This window comes from Muntiacus reevesi, unplaced genomic scaffold, assembly GCF_963930625.1.
Source record: "Muntiacus reevesi unplaced genomic scaffold, mMunRee1.1 SCAFFOLD_133, whole genome shotgun sequence".
In the NCBI taxonomy this organism is placed as follows: domain Eukaryota; kingdom Metazoa; phylum Chordata; class Mammalia; order Artiodactyla; family Cervidae; genus Muntiacus; species Muntiacus reevesi.
The window spans coordinates 90,031-107,899 of NW_027077824.1; the positions used below are offsets into that span (position 1 = coordinate 90,031).

General features: G+C 34.8%; 1 long non-coding RNA gene across 1 annotated transcript in view; it reads left to right on the top strand.

The window, feature by feature from the left end:
* Positions 1 to 17,869, top strand: part of LOC136155175 (uncharacterized) — a 192,981-nt gene that overhangs the window by 22,371 nt on the left and 152,741 nt on the right. The window contains exons 2-5 of the long non-coding RNA XR_010660706.1: positions 3,104 to 3,256; positions 10,898 to 10,982; positions 12,078 to 12,280; positions 17,472 to 17,580. This is a non-coding gene — a long non-coding RNA (uncharacterized lncRNA). The remainder of the gene's footprint in view (positions 1 to 3,103; positions 3,257 to 10,897; positions 10,983 to 12,077; positions 12,281 to 17,471; positions 17,581 to 17,869) is intronic.

The following is a 17,869-nucleotide window of genomic DNA, read 5'->3' on the forward strand; positions in this document are numbered from 1 at the left end:
GCATTGATATTTTCTTTTTTTTTTTTTTTCATTACCATCTGATAGTACTGACAAATACATCTTTTTTAAAATTCATTAAACCAAATGAATAAAAGCAGTTTAACTAATTTTTTTAAAATCCCAAACTTCTTAATTTATAATAAAGAATCTTTCAGATTTAATTCTAATTGTGTATCCCTTACCTACCTAAACTTTTCTGCCTCCTTGCGTTAATATCTTAGGGTCCTTGTAGATTTGTTTCTAGTGACCATTTGGATAAAAGTCTAGATAACAGTCCTTTTATAAAACTCTCTTCTCCCCTACCCTGCTCTTAAGGGGTGAGAATCCTTTTAGTGCACACCCTGTCTCCCTGGTGACTCAGAAAGAATCCAATGCTGGAGACCTGAGTTCTGTCCCTGGATCAGGAACATCCATTGAAAAAGAGATTGACTCCCTTCTCCAGTATGCTTGCCTAGAGAATTCCATCGACAGAGGAGCCTGGCGTGCTCCAATCCATGGCGCTCAAAGAGTTGGACAGGACTGAGCAGCTAACCCTTTCGCTTACTGAGAAGCATGTTTTAAAGATTCAAAGATTTTTCCCATTTCATCAGATAAATTTTGAGGTTTTTTTTTTTTTTAAATGATGCTGGGTGAGTTGCATTTACGATATATTTGGTATGAAATTCTTGTGATTGTTTAAAAGGCTTTCTAAAACAAATTTATGATTTTTTAAATTTTGCATTAAGCAATTTTGACTTAGGTATGGCGGCAACATATTAAAAGGACATAAGGCAAAGTATTACCTCGAAACATCGTATTTTTCTCATAAAATTATATGAGAACATCCTGTTTTCTAAAGCAGAAATGACTTAAATGTTTTGATTCTGGAGGGAGAGAGAAAAAAAATAATGGTATGTTTTAATTGTCCACCTAAAGGGTTGAATTCTTTTTTGTTCCAGTAAAAAGCACTTTTAGTAGTCTCTTGCTCATTTTGTCCATCTGGCTCTTTTTGTGATTGTATGTGGTTATAGCCTCTGTGTCTAAACATAATTCCAGTAATTTTCTCTTTCCCTGTATTATTACTTTTCCTCTTATTTATACTATTTTAGTGGAAAATTGCCTGTTAGGATTTTGTTTGGAGTGAGGAATTTTAGGTCTTATGTTACTAAATGCTGTCGGATTCCCACCTTTGTCACATGATTTTTAATGTACTGCCTCTTTGTAGGTAGAGCTGCTTCTTAGTGGTATGGTATAAAATAGATAGGGCTTCCCAGGTGGCTCAGTAGTAGAGAAACCGCTTGCCAGCACAGGAGACTGGGGTTCAATCCCTGGGTCAGGAAGATGCCCTGGAGGAGGAAATGACAACCCACACCAGTATTTTTGCCTGGATCATCCCATGGACAGAGGAGCCTGATCGGCTGCAGTCCATGGAGTTGCAAAGAGTCAAACCCAACTGAGCATGCATGCACACAAAACAGATAAGTGATCCCACCTATGAATTTCTCCTTTGTTTCTCATGTACCTTCTCAGTCCTTTTTCAAAAGAGTGAATTACTTCTTCACCTCTTGTCGATTGGTCAGAGGACTAAGGCTTTTAACAGTAGATTAACTTTAGGTCTTACTAAGGAAGTTACATAGTAAGTGTATTTTCATGATATAACTTACACAGGACTTTTATTTTTAGACCATCCTTTTGTTTCTCAATTCTAACAATATCCCTGCAAATTATATTAGAAAAGGTAGTAAATGTCCATTTTACGAATGGTGAAATGAGTTAAAATTCAGGGGCAAAGGTGAAGGCACGACCAAGACTGAAACTGAGACCCGGATCCCCAAATACTAGTCTAGCGCTCACTCTTTTCAGTCATGAAGGTTTTTGAGGGTGATCCCCACCACCCAGGACTCTTGTTTCCTTCCAGATTTATTGTCCCTAGCTGTTGGAGAACAGACGGAGACCTGTGTCACTTGATTTCCCTTGTTAGGGTATCCCTTCCAGTTGCTGAACTACAATATTGTCATGACTAGCCAGTGTTGTAATTTGTCTGCCTTATTTCGTATAGTGGATTTTTACTGCAGAAACACTTTTTTTATGTCCAGATCTATTAAGTATTGCTTGAGTACAGACTCTTATACTTTTTAACTCTTAAGAGATAGGTAGAATTTTATTCCATAGAAATTAAACTACAAAGAGGATCTGGGTCTTTGGAACTTCGGTAGTCTGAACATAATTTCTAACATTCTCTAATTCTTCAGGCCAAGGACCTCTTATTACCTGACTATCATCTGTATCTTTCTTTTCTCCCCTTTTCTTTCATGGTAATGTAATTAATAGCAAGGCTGTGCTTCGCTTCTCTTTGACAGTCTCTACTCCTAAAATCATCTGTTTTCTTCAAGTGTCTTTCAGCCTCAATGTGAGCACAGTGGGTCCTGTGATACGTATGCCATAACATGGCCTATTGTATTCATCCTTTTGGATAAATGTAATATAATTTATATTAGCAGTTTTTATCATCTTTCTTTCCAAAAGAGTTGAAGTCTCAATCCAATCCTCTCCCTTGTGTCTGTTTTGTTTAATGACCGCCTTTTTAATGAGGCCTTTTTGGAACTTCATATTTCCCCATGGATAATGTTTAAGACTAGCCTTTTATCAAATGAAAAGTGGTAGACTGCAATACCTAATCTCATTAATCCATTTGGGCTATAAAATTATGTGACTGTTGGGCAAAATCCAGAAATAAATTAATATGACCAATATAAATATATTTCTTATCAATAACTGCATTTCCCAAATCTTGTCTGTAAGACCATTTAAAATATCTCTGAAACCTCAAAAAAATTCTAACCTGATAGAAATCTTACCCACCTGTGAAAAGGCAGGTGTTTTTCAAACACTACTGACGTTCTCTTCTATGTTAACTCTTATTTGTCTTTCATTAAACCCCGGTATTTCGGCTTCTCAGAAAGGCCCTGCCACTCACACAGTGTTGTTTTGGTACTGAAACTGCTACATTAACACAGTTCTTGTTAAATGTCTCTGAGGTTTTATTTCTTTATCCCTTTCTTTGTAACAAGCAGCCACTCTATTTTTTCAGTAGTGAATTTCAAAATCCTTTTTAACCTTACAGGTCCAGGGGTAGCCAAGGATGGCTGCAGCTTCCTATGATCAGTTGTTAAAGCAAGTTGAGGCCCTGAAGATGGAGAACTCAAATCTTTGACAAGAGCTAGAAGATAATTTCAATCATCTTACAAAACTGGAAACTGAGGCATCTAATATGAAGGTATCAAGACTGTGACTTTAAATTGTCGTTTATCCATTTTTATTCCATGTTTCTTCCTGTAAACTTTGGGTTAGACACTTCACTTACTTAGAAGTGTATTTTTTAAGTTAAGCAGTAATCTGTAAACTCTTTCTTGCAAAAGTTAACATTGATATTTTCAGTCCAGATGTTTTTAACTCATCCAGCAAATCATATAAAGAAAATGATTATAAAACCACAGTGACTAAGTAGTTAGTCCTTAGTTATTTTTAAGCTTAAAAATGAGAGACCAACTTTACCATCACTATAGTGAGGCTGAGCATTCTATGTAATTCACAGAAACTAGCCTCACAGCTGCCAAATTTATCTTAAGGATTAAAACAAAGCATAGTCATCATCCCCAACCCCCTCAGATCTTGTCATCACTTAAGTGCTGCAGTGATAGATCGTCAAGAAATTTGGGGTGACCTAATGAGAAGAGTCCCGAAGTGAAGATTAGTACCTGATTCTATTTCTGGTTTTGCCATAAGCTGAGCTACAGACTGTCGGGTGCCCTTCTGGAATTAAATTGCTTTATTTGAAAAAGTAGTCATTGCACTAACAGAAGATGTCCACGACACTCAAGCCCTGAAATTGGTTTGCTGTATAGCATTGCAAAGCTGTGATAACCTCCATGAAAAGTTATAAAATATTCAGTGTTCACTGGGAAAATATGTTCTTATTTCAAAATAATTGCAGTCAAAACTTTAACTGTTTTAATTTCCAGTTAGGCAGATTTTCCTCTCACTGAATTTAATAGAACTGGAGGTCATCAACAAAACTGTTACCTCCTTCTCTTTTAAAAAAATCCTTCTTGCTACGTGTTTTTTCTGCGCCTTGGCCATTTTACCATCTGGGTTTCTGACCCTCTTCTTCCTGTCTGCTTACTACTCTTATTCCTTATTCATTTATTATTCTCTTCTATTTCTTTTTCCATGCATTTTGAGGTCTCTCTTATTCTTCAAGCTTCTGTGTATTACTGAACTATTGAGCTGCTCCTCTTTTGCCTTTTTATTCACTATCAAAGCAGTTTAGCCTTTTACTCATTTGAACCTTTCTTTCTTTTTCTCTCTCTCTTTCTCTTCTATGCATAAATCTTTTCTACTGTGTTGCCTATTTCTGTGGCAGTAGCAATGACAGATCTCCAAGATACCGATCTCAGATCCTTCATAAAGAAATATTTTTTTCTATAGACTATAAAGAAGCATTTTTTTTTTCTCACTGCAAACCATGAAAACAGCTGTGAATCAATTACCTACTAGGTTAAAAAAGCGTAGCTTGATATTTTAACACTGATCAGCATAATGTATCTAAAATTATTGTTCATGACACGTGGTTTTAAAAGTTTAAAGATACAAAATTTAAATTCCCCAGCAAGACTAATGGTTTATCTGCTTCAGAAGTATATTTTGTAGAGAATTCTTCCTAGCACACCTATCTGAATGTCTCTTGTGCAGAATTCTGAGTCCCTTTTTCAAGTTTTTTATTTTTATAAACTACTTGAGCAAATTGAAACTTCATTTTGGTGAAACATTTTAACATACCTTTAGATCTATCTCCATGGATGGAAATGCTGAAATGTGGAATGTCTCTCAGAGTAACACTATAAGGCAGATCCTTAAATTTCTGCAATGGAATACCAGGTTGGCCTCTTAGGAATGAGGTCATGAATATACATCATGAATATTAGTATTTAAGATATGTCTGAATTCAACCATGAATTGATTACTGCTCAGTGAGTGTTTTTACAGACATCCTTGCAAAGCCATCCACATATTTCCTCAGGATTTAGTGTATGGTATCATAGCAGTTATGCCCTTATACTGAAGTTATTTATGTATCTCCTTTCAAGAAGCTTTTTGAAAAAAAAGAAGCAGCAGCAGCTTTATAGTACTAACAGGAAACCATGCTCTGTTTATTTTGTCTTAAAATACTGATGTGTGAATGAAGACACTTGGAAACATTGGAACTTACTACATTGGATTAAAGTTAATCCGAAACAATGGTTATTTTTCAAAAAAATAACTTTTTAGACTTTGTAATACATCATATGATCTTGTATTATGTTTGCTGATCGTTCCTGTGTAATGTGTCCACCCTGTGGATGGCAAGGTGTGTCTCTTTCAACTACATTATTTCAGGATTTCTGAAATTTATACAGTAGTGCCATCTAGTGGCAAAAGAGAATACTGCTTTGTTATTGATTACATGTCATTGATAGTATAAAAATATTCTGTGTGTGTGTGACAGTCAGGGAAATATGTGTACAGCAGTTAAGGAAATGTGAGCATTGACTGTATTTGAGAATATTAAGAAAATGTTTATTTTGTAGTTCTAATGATGGCATTGTGGTTGTGTTTAGGAAGAATCCCTTTTTAAATATACATGTAGAATTTTTTTAGAGAAGAAACAGTATGATGACTGAGATTTGTTTTTCAAATAAATTTGGGTTGAGGGGGAATGGACGAAGTGGTTATAAGCATAGATGAAAGAAGCCCATGAGTTGATAATGTTTGAACTAACATGAGGATACATAGGAGTTCATTACATTATTCTCTACATTTATGGATATACTTGATGCTTCTGTGATTAAAATAAACTGCAGATTTTGTGGGATTTAGAATAAGAATGCAGCAATTATAGCTAAACTTAAGGGAAATTATATAGTATACTTCTTACTCCAGGGCAGGAAGTCAATGTGATTTACTTTAAAATGCTGAGCATCGCAGCATGATAAATATGGTGAAAAATTAAGTTAGTTGCACGGTCGTATCCGACTCTCTGTGACTCCATGGACTGCACCTGTCCCGCTCCTCTGTCCATGGAATTCTTCAGGCAGGAGGACTGGATTGGTTGCCATTTTCTTCTCCAAAATATGGTGAAGTATGAAGCATTTAAATTGAAAGATGGCATGGTGTAGAAAAATATATCTAGGTAAAATATTAACCAACCATTTATATCTCTTGTATTTTAGCAAAATGAAGTATTTATAAATTGTTTTAACTATAAAACCATGTATATGGAGAGTATCTTGTATTTTCAGAGTGTAAGAAAAAAATGAGAAGTAAAAATTCAAATTGGCACAGTTCATAATTTATTTTGAAGATTTAATTACCAAGTATACTTTTATCTAGTAATAAAAAATATCAGTAACTGTGACATAGTGAGGAAAACAGAAGTGGATCAAGTTGAAAACTCCCTTGAAATGACACAGTTACTCATTCATATTTTCTATTCACTTATATGACCACAGTATATTTGTCTGTAATAATTAATTCTCTCATGTTTCTAAAATCTTAACTTTTTAAAAATAAAGTTTGATTATATGATTAATTTTTTAAAACCAAACTTCCAGAATTTATAAATACAAAAGAATATTCTCTCCTTTAAAATTACATATTTATTTTAAAAACTGTCATTTCTCAAAACATTTTTTGAAATATTTTGTTTGTTTGGAATTGCTTTGTAGTTGTGCTGCATCTTTTAAAAACCTCTTTGAAATTAAGGACTTCTTTTTAGGCTGTATTAAGTATGCAACCCCAAGCAATTGATCAGTCCTACCGCAGCAATTAGAAAACACTGGATAAAAACAAAAACCATTCTTTTAAGGACATTGGAGAACTGTGAAATCATCAAGAACTATACTAACTAAAATTCCTAAGAGGAAAGAGTCCTTTCTAGATGAGCTGAGATCACCAGTAATTTTCTTCCCCAGGGGTATTTACTGATTCTGTAACACACCGATAATTAATCATTGGCACAGGCATTGAGACTCCACTGGAGGAAGGAAACCGTTGGGCAAAGACGTGGACATGTGCAAAGCATTGACATTTAGCAGGGCTCCAAGTGTATGACTAGTGTCTCACATTCTCTCCAAATGCATGGGGTGTTAGCTGAGTCTTGTTGGGGGGAAGATGCCCGGGAGGGCTAGGAAGCAGATCATTAAGAGGCAGTGTCCTGCTAAAGCAGGTCTCAGCCTCAGTGTAAGAGAAGAGATACATTCAGAGAACTCAGCAAACCAAATCAGATGTGAAAGCGAAAGTCGTTCAGTCATGTCCAACCCTTTGCAACCCCATGGACTATCCAGTCCATGGAATTCTCCAGGCCAGAATACTGGAGTGGGTAACCTTTCCCTTCTCCAGGGGATCTTCCCAACCCAGGGATCGAACCCAGGTCTCCCACATTGCAGGCAGATTCTTCACCAACTGAGCTATTAGGGAATCTCATATGAATTTCACTTAAACTGCATCTGCAACCCATTTTCAGTTATTGGTTGAAGGAAATCAGACCCCAGTGGTGGAAAGGGCAAACTCTGTAAGGGAAACTCTAATCTCAAGTCTTTCCTGCTCTTGTATGTATAATGACTGGCATACGGTTAAAAGTTACAAGAAATACAAAGAAATAGGAAAATGACTGATAACCAACAGAACAAATAGTTAATAGAAGCAAATCCCAAGATGATCCACATGTTGTAAGCAAGTAACAGTCAAGGATTTTAACATAATTATTTTAAATGTTTTGATAAAAATGATGGATTAAGTGGATAAAGAGTCAGAAAATCTCAACAGAGAATTGGAACCTATAATTAAGAAGACTCAAACTTAAACCTTGCTGGTAGGAGTATAAAATGGCACAAACACTTTGAAAAACCACTCAGCAGTTTCTTTTAATCACTGTGACTCAGGGTTTAAACCTCCAGATATATATTCAAGAGAAGTGAGTACGTGTGTCCACCTGGAGATAAGTGCAAGAACGTACATAGTAGCATTCTTCACAATAGCCTCCAAACTGGCAACAACCCAAATGCCCATCAAAAGGATAAGGGATGTATCAGTGGAGATCTATTCATACAGTGGACAACTACACAGTATTAAATAACTGATACATACAACAGCATGGATGAGTGTCATAGAGATTTTGATGAGCAAAAACCACGAGACACAAAAGGCTGTATACTGTATAATTTCATTTATATGCAATTCACAAGGAGGCCAACTAACTGATAACAAAAATCAGAGTACTGATTACTTCTGGAGAATGAATACTGATTGATAAGGGGCAAAAGGGAACCTTCTGTGATACTGGAAATGTTTTGTGTCTTCCCTGGGTGGCACTTACATGGATACTTGGATTATATAAGAAATTTAAGATTGGCGTGCTTTTCACATGTATGTTCTGTCTCAGTAAAACAGAAAAGAAATGAGCTTAATTTTTATTATGGAATAGACACAAACTGTTCACAAGAAAATAGTAATGTAGTCATGCTGGGTGGTGTCATCTTGAGACAAAGTAACTGGATCTATAAATTAACTGCGTATTTTTGAGATTCATAACTCAGAATTTACAAGAATAATTTAAGAGAACACATTGGAATAAGTAGCTTTTCCAAGATAGATGCTTTGAAATTTTAATTTTCTAAACTTTATAAATTTCCATAATTTTATTTACTTTATGGTAATTGCTTTTATCAATAGACTTCTAGCCATATGCACAGAAACTTAAAACTTACAAGTTATGTATATTCACTCTCTTTAAAATTTAGGAAATACAGACAGAAAGAGATCAAGCTCACCCATTTAAAAACATTTTTTTAATGTTGGTAACCTTTGATAATGTGTATATTTTTCTCTCTGCATTTTATGCAAGCATGCATTCAATGGGATCATATTTTGCAGCATGCTTTTTAATTTAATATAGCTATCATTTCATGTCATTAAGTATTTTATAGTATTTTCACAGATGTATAATATGCCGTTGTTCGGCTAATGCCATAAATTTATTTAATCCTTTATTGTTGTACATCGCCTTTTCATTTCTGTTGTTGGTGTTATTTTAATTTTTCCTTCTTTTTAATATGTTTTTTAAAAACCAATAATGTGCCATTAATTTTCAAAAATTAAGTATATGTCCTATGACATATATACTATGACATATAATTTTCAAAAATTAAGTATATGTCCTATGACATATACAGGGATTTCTTTTAATTGTTGCTTTTGAATTCTTAAATGCTTGTACTTTTTCTGAAAACAGTATTTGTTTTGATAATATCTGTTGTTTTAAAATGAGGAAACCAAAACCAAAAATTGCTTGTAATCCCAACTTCTATAGAATACTCACTGTTAACACCTTGATGATAGGCTGTAGAGAAGGATCATCTATAAAGAAAGACCTGATCAGAGCTGTGCTTTAAAAGTCTTATTAATCTGTTAGTTCTATGCAAGGTAGGACCATTTAGGAGATTATTTTAGTAGTTTTGGTGGGGTCAATAGTCAGGATAATGACATAAAAATAGAGAAGAGATGGCTAATAAGAGATATTAAGCCTAGAATGCATACCACTGATAGTTCCTTGAGAAAGGTAGCTGTTGAATTGTGAGCCTGCGAATTGTAAGAAATAGGATAAGATTAAAAGATCTTTGAATTACAAGCTGCAGTGGATGGAAGGAGACCCAGGATCCTGAAAACTGCAGGTAGTTTTCAGTGGTAATTCTCAAACTTTGTGGAAGAGAATTGTGTCCTGATGTTTATAGTAATCTACATTCATTCAAGAAAGACATCCCTGTGCAAATTTATTTCCTATCCCACAGTTGTGATACACTGACACAATTTCTGACTATAAATAACAGTCACCTCCACGTTCCCACATCTACTTATCTAAGCCTTTTAACTTCCAACATGGTCTTTATTTGAAGGTCAGATCATTAAGGTCACAGGCTATTTCTTATTGTTAACATAGGAATTCTTTTCTTAATGCTTCTAATGTCACTATCAAGGTAAACCACTGACATAGTCTTTACTATATTTACTCTTTTTGACAGATTTTCTTTTCAATCTATTTATGGATCCTTTTTCACATAGAGGAACACTGCCCATAGCTATAGGATTGTAACTGTTCAAATACATTGTTTTGCATTTGGAATCCTACTTGGCCAGCAAAGATTTTGCTGTGAACTAGAGTGGGATGCCTCAGAATATGTAAAATGTAAAAATATGTATAAATTATTGTTAAGGAATATACAGAAAAACTAGTAGAAAGTGAAAGTTTTTGACCTCCTCTGACAAAAATTTGTTGAGAGAAGGCTTTAGATGGGAAAGGAAGCAATGGACCAAAAGTCAGGAGACAGCATACAGTCACTTAACTGCTGAGTATAAATCAATGTAGTAGAATGTATATAAATTTAGTATATAACTGCTTGGTATTTATTGGGGTGTTAAATGTGTTAATTTGCTGTCTTTCATGGCCATGTTGGTACAAGCTTAGTTTTTCTGTCTTCAGCAAATCTTTTGAGTCTCAGTTGGTCTGTCTGAAAAATGAGAGTAATCCACCTTGTTATGTTATTTCAGAAGTTACAAATATCTTAACTATTCCGTGTATACTGTATGGAGACTATTTGTAATCACCATCACCACAAAGTATCACTGTTGTTGTTGGGCTGTAATTTATTATTTATAATTAGTAATAGGTAATATATGTAAAGTACTTTGCATTTTATATGTTTTCAGATAGATCTGAAATAACTTTTTTCCCCCAGCAGACCTAAATGCCAAGAAAGTTAAAATCATATCTTCAAAAAGTCATTTAGAATTTCGTCATATTGAGATACTGTGTTCTTTTTTACAGGAAGTACTTAAACAACTACAAGGAAGTATTGAAGATGAAGCTATGGCTTCTTCTGGACAGATTGATTTATTAGAGCGTCTTAAAGGTAAATTTTTAAAAAGTGTTTTAAAGTAATTTTTTTAAGCTCCAGTTGTCAGCTTTAGGTGTGTGTGTCCAAATACAGCTTCTCTTGATTAGAATGTTGGTGTTGGATTTTCTTAGCCTCATGCATTAGGATGTAATTTTTAAAGTACAAATACGTAAAAAGTCTATTTGCTTGTCATTTTTTCAGTTATAACATTTAACTGCCTTTAAATAAACTATTTTAGATACCTTTCTTGACAATTTTCAGCTCTTTCTAAAACGCATTGCTCTTTTGCCAGGAGTCAGTGCCCTTCTTTGTTCCATTCAGAATAGAAGTGCTTTATCTTTGCACTTATATACACACAACACTGATTTTAAGCCATTTTAAATAGAATTTTAAAAGAATGTCTTTCTTGTTTTATCACTTAAAAATTCAAATGTCAAATCAGTAAGTTTTAATTGTAATTGAAGATGGGCAGAGAAATTACTTTTGGATCCTCAAATATATTATTACTTAGTAGGAATCTAAGAAAGCACATTCTGTCTAATTTTTCTTTAACATACTTTTTCCCCACCAGACTGACTCAAGCTATCTTGGAGGGAAAGTTTAGCTATTCTGTTCATAAATAATTGTTCATTCACTCATATACATTTGTGGCTTTCTCTGATAGAAATCTATAGTTGCAGGCCTCTAAACCAAAAGGTGAACACTTTTTATTTTTTAATGACCCAATATTTGTGTATATTGCAAGATGGTCACCACCACAAATGTACCCTTTTATAAGTGCTTTGACCTGGTGTTTTTTTTTTTTTTTTTTTTTTCAGGACGTTTCTGTTTTAGAACCAGTAGTCAGTGAATTTTTCTGGTCATCAGCATTTGAGATAAGGATTTCTTCTGTCCCTGTATAGATCTGCTGCTCAATAACTGCAATAATTTAGTACTCCTGCATACTTTATGTGATATATATATAATGTATTTCAATTATAAAATGGTTTAAAATTTGAGGGCTAAATGTGAACCTAAGGTTTCATTATTAAAAGATAATATAATACATTAGCAATATTTTAGATCACTTAAAGCAGTTGTTTTATAAAAACTTGTCTGTATTTTATTTAGAACTTAACTTAGATAGCAGTAATTTCCCTGGAGTGAAACTACGGTCCAAAAATGTCCCTCCATTCTTACGGAAGCCGAGAAGGATCTGTATCTAGTCGCTCAGGAGAGTGCAGTCCCGTTCCTATGGGTTCATTTCCATGAAGAGGGTTTGTAAATGGAAGCAGAGAAAATACCGGTTATTTAGAAGAACTTGAAAAAGAGAGGTAACATTTCTTCATTAAGTAGTAAACTTTTATGCTCCAATTTTTGCTAGATTTTGTCGTTTTGTGGCAATACAGAATAGGAGTTATGAAGCGTGTGTTGGAGGATCACAAGCAGCACTTAGAGAGCATTTTCCATTCATTGTCTCAGAGTGATGAATTACTGGGCGTCCTTACCTTACACCTGAAAACGTGAAGGAGGCAGCTTCTTGGGACTCCAGTGCTCAGATGCTCTGTACAGTGAATAATGTACGAATAGTATGCATAATCACAGTGGCTAAAATATGTAATGCGTTTTGATTGACTTTTTGGCTATCTTTTCAAATGAATTAAATGACTACCAGATTCAGTATAAGGTGACTGGTTTCCATTATTAAAGACCTATTTCAAGGAGTCACAAATGAAGCAGTTTATCAGTTTTGGTTTCTTAAAAAAATGTTGCCTGATAGAGAATCAGTTCTCCTTTCTAAGAGCTAGTGTGTTAATTCTTTTCTTCTTGAAGTTAAAATCATCACACTACAAGTATCAGAATATATAGTTACCAAGCACTTGGTCAAGTATTTTTGTACGTCCTATGAGATTATAAATTCCTTTTGCATGATTAATACCATATTATATTGATATTCCTAAAAGTTCTATTAGACTTTCAAGAAATACTCAAATGTATAAATGTTAATTTGCATAAATGTCCAAATGTATAAATTCTCTGGGATCTTGGTCAAGTCTTTAAATTTTTGTGTCATTTCCTTCTGTAAAATAGGAATATGGTTCTACCTTGTGGAGTTATGAACAATGGATATTAACATATGGAAAATACCCAGCATATCTCATTGAGAGTCAAAAGACCTTTTACTACTTTCTCTCTGGTTTTAGATGTGTACATCTCTAAAAATAACAATAATCATGGGCCAGAAATAGTGTTAAGCTTTCTTTAATCTCTTGAGTTTCAGTGAATCTCTGTTTCATATCTTGAACCAGGACTCTTTCTGAGAGTCTAGGAAACAGTGTCCTGAAAAACCAGAAGCTAATTGGAGTGTACATTCTTCCATCGCTTTGTCCCCTTTGAACTCTGTCAAGAGGCATGTGAGCATGCCAGTTTTCCTAAGAACTTACTTTGCTTTATGTGATAAAGGCCTAATTTTATTCACAAAGAGTGTGTGTGTATGTAGTTGTCAATACCCTGTGTCCTCCTGGCTCCCACCGTTGTTTGAAGGTAGATTTAGCCCTTGTTTATGGGACAAAATCTGTGTTTTGCTCTTGTACTTGAATGATAGTTTGGCTAGGTCTAGGCTCAAACTCATTTTCCTTCTTTATAATCAGTGTCACTGATGAGAAATTGCATATCAGTCTTAATTCACGTTCCTTTGCAGGAAGTCATTTTTCTGAAGTTTTTAGAGTACCTTGATATGTGTTTTCTTGATTCATCATACTGGATACTACTCACTGTGCCCTTTTGATCTGGAAATTTATTTTCTTCAACTTTTGAAAATTCTGTTATTTCTTTGATGATTTTACCCCCTCTGTTTTTCTGTTCTTTCTTTCTAGACATCCCTTAAGTCAGAGAACTATCTCTGTATCTTTTTTTCCTTGTTCTCTGTATTACCTATAGATACAGTAAGTTTAAGTGACGTAAGTGTTAGAAAACACTCAAGCCAGAACTCAAGCCCAGATGCATACCCTTTTTTTTTTCTTAATTTATTTTTGTTTTTGACTGTGTTGGGTATTCCTTGCTGCACAGGTGCTTTCTCTAGTTGCAGAGAATGGGGTCTTGTTCTGCCACACGGGCTCTAGGGAGCACAGGCTTCAGTGGTTGTGACGCGTGGGCTTAGTTACCCTCTGGGCATGTGGGATCTTCCAGGACCAGGGGTCAGACCTGAGTCCCTGCGCTGGCAGGAGGATTCTTAACCGCTCTGCAGCCAGGGAAGCTCCATGACCTTTTTGAACCTCAGTTTTCCAGTTAAAAGATGTTGTGAGGATGAAATTAGATATTTTTTAAAAACTCCTTAGTACTCTTGTCTGATACACCCAAATAGTTATTGTCACATTAGCCAGTAATACTTTTTAACAAATATTTAAATGCCTGATACATGTGCCATGTTCTTCTAGATGATCCTGAGTTAGCTAGAGGACTAAGAAGACATGAAATTTATGTCAGATGAGTTTATTTATCTTCCTTGGTTCTTGTCTCATTGCAGCAAAAATTTGGAGCAATGGACCAAAAGGTATAGAACATCAGGCAAGTTACAGCTCAGTTCAGCTCAAGCGGACAGACCTTTTATTAGTAAGATACTCCCAAAGGAGCCCTCCTCATCTTCCCTGTGGATCCCTCTTGGTCCTCTTTGATGTGTCCAGTCTCCTCCTTTTGGACATGCCTGGTGCAGAGTAGGGCTTGTACCCGCCACCAATCAATGAGAGGAATGCAAATGGTCAAACATTCAAGGCCGATTGACAGTTTCAAGTTATATAACAGCAGGCTGTGTTGTTTATGCCTTCCCATGTGTCTTCGCCTAATGCCATCTTATAATTAGATGTAGAATATTCATGAGCCCTTAATGGTCCCCTAACTGCCTAAAGTTACTTGGAGAAGTCCCTATGGTGGTTTTCTGTCCACTGTGTGCCCAGGGCCCATGTGTTGAAAAGTCTCTGTGGTTATTTTGTAGCATCTGTGAGCTCTCATGGGTGTGTCTGGGATGGAGGTCAGAGATCAGTTTGCATCCCTTTCAGCCAGGCCTCCCCTTGTTTATGTCTAACTTCCTAGCTAACATTTACATTTTAAAGAAGACTGTTGACAGTCACTAAATACGCCTTCAATATGCTAAACAACAAAGACCCACCAGCTTCTGAGTCTGTGCCTTGTTTCAGTTTTGAGCCTTAAATACAGTGATTTGAGTTATAAGATCAGTTCCTATCAGTTAGCCACTTGTTACCATGTTGGCTCTTGACTTTGGCTTCCCAAGAGTATTTTGCCAGAGTTCAGTCTTAAAACTTGATAGCAACAACTTGGCCCTATTCTCCTTAACGTTTTTCTCACTCCAGTACCATCACTAAAATTAGCTTATTCATTTGAGCACTTTTAGCACCAGATCTTGATTAAATAGGCCAATTTATTGAAGATTAATCAGAAGAAATAGCATCTCCCTCTGTCCCTTGTTCCCTTGCCTTGGTCCTGGTGGGTCCTGCAGGTGCTCACCAGGGATCATTAAAAAAATAGGATCAGATCTCATGTTTTTGCTAGTGGTAATACCCAGCCTGTGGAAGGGGTTCAGGATTTCTGCACTGCTTTCTCCTGCTCCTGTTGTCAAAAATGGAAGGGAGAGGGCAGCTTCTCATTGGTCAGCACCTCTGCCCCAGGTTGGCACATCGTAACCAGGAGCTGGCTTCTTCCCATGAATTCCCCCACTACTGAGGTTGCCGCAGCAAAAAGTGAAGGCTTATTCTTATTTTTTAAGTTGCTTCTCAGTAAAGAATGGAAAGTTTAGCAAGAGTAGAACCTTCCACATACATGCATACTTATTCATCAAGAAAATACAATCAAATAGAATTTTAAAGTATTAATAACAGAGTCAGAGTGGGGAATGACTCGGTAAGAGTGAAGCCCAGAAGCTGTAATAAAAAATATCCTCATATTCAAGTGAGTCACTGAGAAAATATATTTATAACTGACAGAGTACTATCATTCTTAATACAGAAGAGGTCCTATAAATAAGAAAAAGTCACAGAAAAGGAAATAAAAATGGGTTTTAAACTTGGAAAAATGCTTACACTTACCTATACTAAAAGAAATCAAATTAAAACCATAGTGAAAAAAAAAAACAACAACAAACAAACCCATAGTGATAGGGAATTCCCTTTTGGTCCAGTGGTTAGGACTCCGCACTTCTAATGCCATGAGCTGGGGTTCCATCCATGGTCTGGAAACTAAGATCCCACAAGCTGTGCAGTGTGGCTGAAAACAAGGAAGTCCATAATGATATACCATTTTTTAAACCCTAGAAATGTAAAAGAATCTAAAAGGTTTGATGAAGCATTTATATTGTCAAAGGTGGCAGAAGCATAAATTGGTACAATATCTAGTAAGGACAGTAAGTTAAAAGTTTACATATCCTAGGAATTTGTCATCTACACATGCTTGCATATTTGTACAATGAAGTTATATATAAGTATATTCAATGAAGCACTGTTTATAATAGCAAAAGATTAGAAAGACCCTAAATGCCCTCTAACATAGAACCAGTTATTATTTATTCTTTTATGGATTCATAAATATCTTTGCAGCTAGCAAAAAACCACATAGGACCTTTTTATATTCTGGTACAAGAATGATCTCCAAGATAGACTTTTAAGTGGTAAAAAGTTGTAAGATAGCACAGATAATAATATGCTATTATTTATGTTTTAAAATGTACATGTACATATGTACACATATATTCTTTCATTTTTATAGAATGTCTCTGGAAATAAATATAAGAGAATAATAGTGGTCGCTTAGGGAAGGAGTCACAAAAAAGGACATAGATCATATACTTCTTGTACCTACTGATTTTTTCCTCTTAACCCTTTATTTTGCATTTATGTTTATATTGATCAGATACGGAGTATTGATATAGAATATTGATATAGGTTGTTATTGAGGACATCATCGATTGGGTTGTCAGAAATTATGTAACAAGTTCATCTTCAGATTCCAAGCCTAAGAAAATGTCTCTCTCCCTCAGAACAACCTCCTGTTACCACACAGTGATAATATATTTCTTATTTTGACTAATAAGAAGCTGAAAGCTACGTGCAATAGTTCCCTATACTCTAAATTTATTTTTTGCATAATTACTGCTTTTCTTTGCTCCTTTATTATACTTTTTATTCTTATATTTGAGTTTTATTAAATCTATACTTTTAACTGTATACCAACATCAAATTCGTAGACTCTAAATGTGAAGAAAGCATTTGGTTGAAATGTAAATATTCTAGTAAGAATGGTTGCCATCTTATTTAGCTGAAAAAGTTTAAAACTTTTAATATTCAAATTTTAATGACTGTAATCTAAGTCCCACCTTCAGAAATCTAAAATTAGTCAAATTCTCACTTATTTATTATATTACTTTAAATAGAAAACATTACAGTTATAGCTTATGAGAGTTGCTGTTATGTGCTCCATATTAGCATTGTGTAAACTTAACTTTTTTTTGAAAAACAGATCATTGCTTCTTGCTGACCTTGACAAAGAAGAAAAGGAAAAAGACTGGTATTATGCTCAACTTCAGAATCTCACTAAAAGAACAGATAGCCTTCCTTTAACTGAAAATGTAAGTAACTTGACAAAATAACTTATTTTTATATCTGAAAGTGTATATAAGTTTATAACTATATAGTTATTTGTAAACTGTAGTATGTTTTATCCAACTTCAACATAAATATATAGTCAATGAATTTTGTATGTAGAGATGATAAAACTAAAAGATTCAGGATTCAACTAGGTGTTTTATTATTTGACGTGTTGAATTACCAAAGATACTCTGTAGAAATGTTTACTACCATCTGTCTGTTTTTTGAACTATATTACAGGACTTGTGCCAGATGGTTTTTGCAGTGAAA